At 34.3% G+C, this 11,157-nt stretch overlaps 1 protein-coding gene and 1 pseudogene across 1 annotated transcript in view; one reads left to right on the forward strand and one right to left on the reverse strand.

Moving 5' to 3' along the window:
• Positions 1-11,157, reverse strand: part of LOC149417457 (neurobeachin-like protein 1) — a 238,637-nt gene that overhangs the window by 67,149 nt on the left and 160,331 nt on the right. The window lies entirely within an intron of this gene.
• On the forward strand, positions 23-7,583 carry LOC149417461 (larval cuticle protein A3A pseudogene; annotated as a pseudogene).

Raw genomic sequence — 11,157 nt, forward strand, 5'->3', positions numbered from 1 at the left:
CCTAAACCTTCAGCCCAAAGATATGAACATATTAAAATTGTATATTGTCAACCCTCCTTACAAATATTTTTTAATGCAAAACGAAAGAACATGCCAAAATATTGTATTAACATCAGATACAGATACCATAATATGGAACTAAAAAATTATTTCTATATCACAAATTCCAATGTCCCAAGATTTGTAAACATTCAATATTGTGAAATATGGAGATAAAACATTTTAAATCTAAACCATCGATTTTCAGGCTCGAGAGTTTATATAACCGAGAAAAGAACAGGCAACACACAATGCATGCGAAAGATGTGTTATGTCACAAGGTGGTTTATTGACCTATACACATTGACGTCATCTACAAACCCATCTAAACCTTCTACACGGTAAAATAAATGCTACAAGCACCCCATAGTACGACGTTATACAATCTTAAACCCATATCTTATATAAATTATTACATACTTATTATATTTAAAAAAATGATAGAACCTGCAGACAAACTTCCACGTGGGAGCTTTGTGTGACTCCTTTTATGTTATTGTTAAAGTTCTTGTAAATACATAAAATCAAATAACCAGTACAACGATGGCTACCCACATTGACGTCTCATCGCTCTAAGCCTTGAGCCACGAATGTTCAAATTAAGGTAGATCCAATTTATTTCAATTTATTTTTAATGATTTATTTATAATTATTTAATAAAACCTACAAATATAGGATAAATTATGCAATATAGGTAGATTTATTGGCTTTAACTAACAGTAAGCACTATTTTTTATTAATGATAAACTAATGTTTATAAGACAAGGTTTTATGCATAGCACAAAGGATAACAAATAATTATAATAATAGTATTTCGGGCGACTAATTATTATTTATAATTATTTGTTATCCTTTATGCCATGCATAAAACCTTGTCTTATAAACATTACTTTATCATTAATAAAAAAATAATATTTCACAAGTCAAAAATATTTCATCAATAAATTAAGATATCATATGTCTCGACGCCATCTAGTGAGAAATTTAGCACTAACAAAGCCTTTCCTACAAAAATAAAGTTGGTTGTTTACAGGTGGACAAAATATAATAAGCAGTAATTGTTGATTGAGGTACATATTGAATCATTTGGCGGGTTGGAAATAAGCCGACATAGCTCAGTGGATACAGAGCACCTGACCGGACATCAGAAGGCACGGGTTCAATTCCCGTTGGCGGCATTTATTTTTACTTGGGAGATATTTTCAATCTGTATTAATATTTCGGGCGACTAATTATTGCTTATAATTATTTGCTAACAGTAAGCAGTTTATTTGTTTCGGTATTAATTTTCAGAGATATGACCTTTTTATGTGCGCGGGAGAATCAAACACCGATCGCCCTAAATCGCATTCACCTCCATTGCTCAAACGTTTTATTTTGTAAATACGCAGTTCTCGAGTGGATAACATCCAATACGGGTAGTAAATCGAATTGAGAAAATAGTGTTTTAGTTACAATTTTTTTATACAACTTCAAGGTTTTCATCAACTACCGAGAAATTAGAACGAACCGGTCTAATAGAATTTGCATTTAGTCCAGATAAATTTAATATAACGCATACTGCCTGAAGCCTGAACCATATGTGGCGAGCACTGCAACGAAATATACCCTTTTATATTATTACACCAGCCTTCAACATTACACGAAATATAACAAACATTATAATGAAGAATAGAGTAATGATTGTGACTTAAGGATCCGTAGTAAGCGCCCAAAGATGGTTTGAAAGGGAGAGGTAAATACGAATATTAGAGGGATCGCGCTAATATTAAAAAAAACGACAATAATTAAAAGAAAATGGTAAAAATATTTAATAAAACACTAGTTTGAAATCTATCGACAAATGCTTTAGTTGCATTTATAGATATACTGTGAATTTTTTAATGCGTTAACATATTTAGATAACAGAACAAAACGGGTTTTTAATGATTTTCGGATCATACGTTGCGATTTTTTTCTATCGAGGGAATTTCGGAGCATTAACGTTTAGGCATAACAAATGTATAGATATTGGTTCCGTGATAACTAAACACAGTGACAATTCAACACACTTTTAAAAAGTGATATAAAGTCATTAGAAACGATGAAAAAAAAATTAAACCTAACCTAACCTACTTAACCTAGTTAGTGAAGTTTTTGTTTCATCACTTTCCCTGAATTTATATAACTTTTTAAAGATGTGATGAATTATCATTTTGATGATTTATCCGGTCACCATAGATATTATTTATATTACTTCATAAATATTTTTTTGGAACTTATACACTTAAATAGTTGAGAAACTTGTTATAAATCGGTAGAAATAGGGTATGCGGGGGCTTGATTTTGGTTTTTTTCAAAAACATTTTTTTCAAAATTAAATCATCATGGCGGGCCATGCGATGTTCATTTATTTATTTACGTCCCCGCAGACTGTTACGTGAAATCAAGGTAAGTAACACAGTTGTGTTGACTATTTATTAAACATGTTAACAATGGTAAAGCTAGTAATAAAATAATATAGAATAAATAAAAAAAATAGTTATAAAATTTGTTCTTAAAACAAGTGTGATTACCTAAGTTTTTTAGTCACTCTTTATCTGGTGCCCTCTCGTATCGGAGGTTGCCTATCATCGGATAAGAAGAAATAGCGGAACTGTAGGCAATTTTACCGAAGAATTCGTTTTAATAATAAAAATAAGAAGAATTTATTCCAGAATGTATGCAGGGGCAGTGAATGCAATACATTCCATATTTTGAAATAATATACATAATTAGAGTAAGAAAAAAATAATATATAGGCGATTCCGATAGGCACAAATAAAACGGAATTTAAATGAAAAAAGATAAACACAAAAATGAGTGTAAGCAGCCGTTTACGGAGGATATTTGGACATCTCCCGTCTCCAGAGGGCCATCAGGGGGATTCCATCCAGGCAACCATGGCAGTGATGCTTTTGTTACTTGATTGGCGTAGTCTGCGCCATAAGCTTCCGATGTGATGGCGGAGAAGCGCTCTTAAAGAGTGTACTCGTCCCTCCAGGAACATTTCCGTAGCGCTGCAGTATCTCAGTAGGCGGAATAGTTGGCGATACGCATTATTATAAGCAACTTTTAGCTTATGCCATTGGGATGCAGTGTAATCCATCCACAGTTCTGACGTGTACAGCGAAGTGCGAAATGCGTTGAAAAGTATCTTCTTACGTTTGTACTGCAAAAATGAAAACGCCTTCTCTAATAGATTTTGAAATTTTGAAGATGCGATATTTGTCAACAAAAATTATATTACAATAATCTGCGCCGAACATCGTGCCAAGTGTTTAACTTTCCTATTTTTTGTCCCGCCAACGCGCAAAATAAAAATTTATTCATTACAAATATTGTAAATTGTACAGTTGTAGTGTAATTTTACTTTATCACAACCCGTGCTGGCCTCTGAGATTTGGCGCCTAATCACTCAGAACTATTATAGTATACGAGGGTAGGAACATGTCCACATGCGTACTTGTGCAGTGTGCATTGAGTGCGTTACAATCATTATGTATTACAAAGCCCAAGTCGCCGCGGGGCTAGGCGCGGCAACCGCTACCGTACTGTGCGTACTGTTGCCCCGGTGCACTGTACTAAAATATTGGTTTATTATTTTCTAGTAAAATTATTCAGAAAACGTTCTCTAATCAATTACATTTATATGAAACGATTATAATAAAATACCAGACAGCATAATAAACATGTAGTCGTAGTCAGAGATAAGTATTTCTTAATTATTATCATATCTAAAAAATTCGATAGTACCTTACCTATATGCAGAATTTCTATTGTTTTTTTTATGTGAATACCGCACAGTCCCAACTGCTCCCGATCTGTCTGGGCCCAGTGGGACAATAGCATTCCCAATTGGGATGTGTTGTGGGGCGGTGGTGGGGAAGGGAAGAAGAGCGAGATGAGTAAAAGTAAGGTGGGGTAACCTGGATATTCAGATCTAGTCACTAAACAAGGCCATAAACATAAAACATAGAACTAAACATAGAACTCGACGTTCTGTCCTTGCAAATCATCCGTCAAAGAATGTCTAACACTGCTAATTGCGTTCATCCGACCCGTGCGATCCTGACACAACTCGGTCATACAAAATAAGAGTAACAAAGTTAAGTAGGTGCCTAAGTTTTTACAAGAACTGAAAATGCTTCTTACTAGTCGAGTGTTTATTTTTGGAGAAAAAAAAGAAGTTTATATAATCCTTTTATCAATAATAAGACGGCTATTCGCAATCAAAACGTTGACCACAAAAGCGTAAACATTAAAATAAATAAAAACAAAACCCGTGACAAACAAAGTTTTTCTACTACAACACATCTGCTGTAAACTTTTAAAATGTATTTTAAAAATTTCAAAAATAAATTAAAATTAGGTTTTGACTGAGAATGGAACCTTTCTCACCAGGGATTGACTAAAATAAGTGAACACCACTAACACCTAAGCCTAATCCCAATTCGATAGGACCGAGACTTATTTCTTATATTCACTGCAGTAAATTTTTTAATATAATATCATCCAATTTCAGAGAAATGCGTATTTTTTCCGCGTGGTTATGAGTGATTGGCACCAATCGTAGAACCAATTGGTGGAATGAATTGTCATCGACAACGAGTCTATCTGCTGAGTTTCAGCTGGATCGGATGTCGGGGAGTGGGTTAATTTCCATTTCCAAGATTACATTTCATTAATTTATTCATTCCATCAATCATGAAAACAAAATGGAAATTCGTATAGATCTTTAATTATTGAAGACAATATTAGCGATTCTTAAAAGAAAATTTGATAGAGAAAAATCATAAAAGGTATCTAAGATGTTACTTTATCTTTTTCTGATTTTTCTGTTTCAAATTTTCGTTTGAGAATCGCTAGTATTTTCTTAAATAATTAAATATAACAATTTGAGGTATATTTTAAGTTATTCCAAATATAAATATTCATCCTAGACTTCATACATAAACAATAGATGTAGCACATCAAAATTAAAATAGGATATATGTTTATCCGAGACACTGTCTAGATTGCATTTAGTTCGAGTTGAATCTTGCTATCATACATAAAGATAGCAGTCAATGAAAACATGCGGTGAGAAAATGAAATTGATGTTGGTAGTTCTTATTCGAAGATTTCAAAGTATGATGGCAAAGCGAGGGTCTTGGGTTCATGTCCTTGATGTAACTGTATCTTTTTTTTATTTTTCTTTTCAAAGTTTCGTTCAAGAATCGCTAATATTGTCTTCAATAATTAAATATTACAATTTGAGGTTTTGCTTATCTTAATAGATATTCCAAAAATCCAATAGATATATTTAAAAATGTAACAACTTGCTACCGCGACAGTAATTTTAAAAACTTAATTGGCAGTAGCTAGCTGCAAATCAATAATTAACATATAGATCAACGTTGTGGACAGTCCTTAACAGCGAGTACTATAGGTACGGCTAGTACGTATTACAGTAGATGATAAACGTGTGGTGCAGTTGATATAGGTGGCCTAGGGCTAACTCGGGCCAAAATGCCAGGGTATAAAAAGCAAGCATAGAGGCAGATTTATCATAGTTGTGAACACACAGGGTAGACGGCAATACAACAAGCAACATGGCTACCAAAGTAAGAGAATTATATTTAAAATATAACTTCAAAATATCAATTATATTTTCGACTCAATAAAAAAAGCAACCGCTGTCTTTTCTGAATATTTCCATTAAAATAATTTGGATTATTTATTTTAATGTAAACGTCTAGCTAACTACTTGAGATAGCACTGAGGTGATATTTCTCAAAAACGGCGCTATATAACATTATTGGGGCAGGTCACGGATAAGGCTTTCTTTTTCAAATAAAAAATATGTGAAACCGCACAACAGTCCCTTCTGCTCCCAACCGTCTGGAGCCAGTGAGACTATGACATTCCTAATTGGGTATGTTGTAAGGCTGAAGGTAGAGGGGGGGGGAGGAGATGAGAAAGAGGAAAGTGGAGAAGTATCTGACTTATTACACACGGCTAAAAACATTTCAAGCAACTTTTCAATTCTGAATGGTGGTCTTTCACCTGGGCGTTTCTGAGAGTGTTTATCACTCTAATGTGCCGCAAATATACTATATATTATTCTAAATGAGTAATTTGTGAAATAACAAATATAAATGCGCACGCCGGGGTTTGAACCCGCGACCTCCGATTTGCTAGTCGAGAGCCTTACCCCTCGACCACGGAGGCCGTCAAACAAAAATAACCATTTTCAAGGCTCGGTAGAGAGGAGAAGGTATAAAGGAATATTACAATTGGGGATAAAGGATTTTCAAATGATTTAGGTATTAAAAATATAACGTGATAATTTTATTGAGTTTAATTATTTCACAAAAAGGCATTAAACGTGATGACTGCCAACTGTCTTGGTTTAACAAAGCTGATTTAACATCATCTGTAAATGTGTGCATTTCAGGTATTCGTAATGTTGGCTCTGATCGCCGGAGCGCGCGCCGGTCTAATCGGCGCCCCGGCCGTAGTGGCCCATGGCTACGGGGGCTACGGGGGCCTGGCGGGCTACGGCGCCTACGCGGGCTACGGAGGGCTGCTGCCCAAAGTGGCCGTAGCCGCTCCGGCCATCGCCAAGGTCATCCAGCCGGAGCCCTATGACCCCAACCCTCAGTACAGCTTCTCCTACGATGTCCAGGTAAGGATCTAACTGTCCATTCAAATAATACGACAGTCTCCTTAAATTATGTGCAGCTCGGTCAGGGCGTTGTTTTGTTGATTGCGAAGTTCGATGGACTTGGCTAAAATTATTCTAGAGATCGTAACGAACCGGAAAAAATGTGGATGAAATAAAGAGATCATAACCCTACCAAAGATGAATGCTTGTCTGAACTCTCAATACAAAAATCTGCCTCTTTTAGACTACCTACTCAAATGTTTTCTGTTAATTTTGCATCAACGAATAAAGCAATTTTAATCAGAGATATTCTATTATTCATGAAAAAGGTAGCTTTTGAATAAATCATTAGTCTCGTAAGTTATTTACACTTGAACGAACGTTCTACATTTTACAAGAAAATTTTTGTGAATGGCAATTTTAATTAAAAAAGCAAAACTCTGCGGGCTGAAGCAGCAAAAACACACTTTCATAAACGATCAGATAGTTTTATTATTGAAAATCATACAAATTAAAAGGAAATTGCTTCCTTCCTTAGGATGCTCTGACCGGAGACTCCAAGGGCCAGCACGAGACCCGCAGTGGAGACGTGGTGCAGGGATCCTACACCCTCATCGAGCCCGACGGCAACAGGAGGACAGTGGACTACACCGCCGACCCTATCCACGGCTTCCAGGCCGTGGTGCACAGGGAGCCCGCAGTCAAGGTCGTGGCCAAGGCTGTCCTGCCAGTAGCGAAGGCCGTGTATCCCGGAATAGGTCTGGCCGCTCCTGGGTACGGGCTCGCTCACGGCTTGGGGCTCGCCAGACCCTACGGCCTCGGGTACCCCGCGCTGGCACCTCACGGCGCCCTGCCCTTGGGACCACACTGGGGTTAGGGTCTTAGACACGACCAGGCCCCGAGAACTCCTTGAAGAAACCAATAAGATATTCGACCCAACTGAGGCATCGTTGTAACCTATCGTTTAGTCATATGAAAAGAGCGACAGGTTACAACGGCGCTATCAGCGGAATGCTTTTATTGATTTCGACAGGTACTTGATTTTTGGGATGCACCACAAAATCTCACAACTTCACATGTGTTCCACAATTATTCAACTGACAAACTGACGTCAGTATATCATTGACAATCAAAAATTTATACACAAGCACCATTATTGGTTCGTCTCGTTTGTTCAGCCCGTCAACAACCAAGCACATTATTTCCATTAAAAAATCTTTAACATACACACTACGCATCACACCACACATCTCATCTATCACGTATTTATTAAGTTGAAGAGGATCTCTTCATAAAGCAATTTTGGGAAATTGACGTGGTTGACATACGATAACATATTCTCCGACTAGAACCAAGTAAAACATCACCGCATGTGAGGAATCGAATGATTGGATTCTAATTAATGGCCATTTTACACATTACTGACCTTTGCAAATGAACTTAGCCTAAGTAACAAACATGCACACACTCTAAAAAAATCGTATCGTAGTATTTTATTATATATAATTATCGCGTGTAAAACTGAAAAAATACAACGTCGAACTAAAAATAACGCACCATCTTTTTATTATCTCAAAATCAAGTACATAATCAGGTACTGAGTCATATTTTGTAATCCCCTACCCTTTCCACTTTCTCCGATTATTTAGCTTCAGAATATTCTCAAAATTAGAATCCCATAAATTAATTTTGAAGTTTAGTTTTTACATTAAAACATTATTGATATTTCGACAATCAAATCGAGAAGCAAACATTTTATGATTGAAAGCTCTTTTTAACATAGATACATTGTATTAATTTCAATTGTGACATGGACTAGTTACAAATGTATTGGATTAATTACACCAGGTTCTAGTAAGGAAGTCAAAGTCGAGTGTCGAGGAGTTATTTATGACACAGAAAGTCGTAAGGATTCAGAAGGCAGGTGAGATATGGCAAGAAGCAGTTGACAATATTTATTTAGGACCTGAAGATGTTCCTTGTTACAAGGAAAAGATTATAATGTACCCATGGAAAATGTAAGTATTGCAAAAACGTTGTGAAAAAAAAGTGTCAGCGGGGAAGGCTTTTTTCTTCTACTTTCGTTTAAGCGGAGACTTATAAAATATACCGTAAATTAACCAACAAAAAAATCATGCCATCAATATTAGAAGTTGTAAAAATAATCCTTCAACGTCATAGAAAACATTAAAAAAAAACTAATTAAGATTATCTGTGCGTTAGTCCTACGTGAAACCTGGTCCACTGAACTCAAATTTAATTTGGATTTAAGTGTCACTTTCAAAATTAGAACTGATTGTGTGAAGAATACAGTAATAATACTTATAATCAGTAACGGCTCGTGACTTTTGAGTGTGATAGAGTGCTAAGTTTGAAAAATTTGACATTATTGATGTTGTTTAGTCCAAAACGATTTTTTTTTCGAATATTCTGTGTTTTGTATAAAGATTTTCAGGAAATTTCAGTTTGGCACTGCTCTGCACTGATTTCATAAAAATCTTCATACAAAACAGAATTGTTGAAAAAAATTAAAAAAACGTTTTAGACTACAACAACATTATTAATGCCATTTTTTTTAATATTAGCACTCTAGTATACCCAAAAGTCGCCAGTGCATATAGCATAAATTTTTAACTGAAAATTATTTGAATATTCGTTGTCAACATTGGAATTGATTTGTCAAGAATTCAGACAATCGCAGACTTTATCACAGAGAATATATAATTTTAATTTAGTCACACTTATAAGGAATTTTCTACGAAAGAAAAGTAAGGACGGGTCGTTTCACAGAATTTTAACAAGTTAAAAATCAAGTTCTGTTACTACCCAATTTCTGTTAAACAACCAGCCTATGATAAAATTATAACAGAACTTGAATAGAACTTGAATTTTAACTTGATACTGATGATTTTTTAAAATTTTGTGTAACAACCCTTCCTAAGACTTTATACACGAAAATAACATATAAGAATCGTCAAGAAATTTTTACTGTCCCTTAACTTTAAATAAAAAAGTAACATATTCAGTTTGTCATTTTTGAAAGTGGCGATTTTCGGAGAAAATCAGAAGACGATGTTTCAGTCTATATTAAGCTAAGTGATAACTTCCACGAGTGATTTCTCTATCGCCCGTAAACTATAAATTTTGATGGTGTCTTTGGAAGATGATACAGCTATCACGCGTAAGAATAAACACATCTACCAGGAAAATATAAATTAAAACATTTCATTTTATTTTAAAATGAATCAATAATTGTAATTTTTTTTAATTAGTTAAATATAATTACAAACCTCGTATTTTAATTAGCGTTGCCCAAACCTAATGGGACGATTAATAAAAAGTTATCAACAATATGTATAGTTTGCGTTGAACGTATAAATATAGAACAGGTTTTTTTTTCGCATATACCTATTTTAGAAAAAAATACTAAATTTAAATTTTTAATCTTTAAATTCGTAACTGCTCAAAGAAACCCCATTCAATGGTAGAAGTAATCCGATTTTCCCCGTAAACAATAAGTAAAATTAAATCTTTACATCAAAATGCAAAAATTTTGAAAAAAAAAAACAAACTATGAAGTACATAGAACTTCATAGATAGGCCGCAATTTTTTTTGATAGTTATATACATAATAACGAAACCAGATAAAATATAATGCTCTGTTATAAGCGGTCAAAAAGAAGAAGAAGATGGTTTTTAAAGGGAAATATTATATGAGTAGGAATGATAGAGGAAGAGCGCTAATATAAAAAAACGATTATAATTTAATAGGCGTAAGCATAGACAAAAACATGTCTACGGGCGTAAGCGAATATTATGAAAATGTTGAATAAAACGCGACTTATTTTAAATAGACCGAGCGAATATATCTGTGTTAAGTGACATTTAAAGAATCACTGTAAAAACCAGAAGATTTTTTTAAATAATTGTTGTAGAATACTAACTTTGCGATTTTTTTCTTTTTACTATATTTTCAACTCGGCATCTGAACAAAAATTATCTTTAAAAATAACATACTTTCATGTGTGTTTTAAATTTAACCGAACTGATAAATAACTATTAATTTAGGATAAATGTTTGTTTTTCAGTTATGTAAAATTTAAAACACGTTTATAAGTAAGGGGAAAAGTTTTCATGGTTATTATAATTGTTATTCATTTTCTAGAATTCGACGGGTGACAATTCACCTGTGTCGGTGAAAAATCAGTATGCGGAGTCTGAAGGAATTGCCACATTTATCAATCTCATGTGGCTTATTACTTGATAAAATTTAATTTAAAAGCAATAATAAACATAGAACCTTCAGTGAAACATTATTCCTCCAGTAAATTATTTTCTTAAACTAATTGACCTAACACAGTCGAAAGCTGAAACTATAAAATATAGCAGACTATTTTGTGTTAGAGGTCTAAAATAAAATAGATACATGTCATTAATGCTTGTTACAATAT

Source organism: Hesperophylax consimilis, chromosome 15, assembly GCF_061612785.1.
Source record: "Hesperophylax consimilis isolate HC1 chromosome 15, BYU_Hcon_1.0, whole genome shotgun sequence".
Classification (NCBI taxonomy): domain Eukaryota; kingdom Metazoa; phylum Arthropoda; class Insecta; order Trichoptera; family Limnephilidae; genus Hesperophylax; species Hesperophylax consimilis.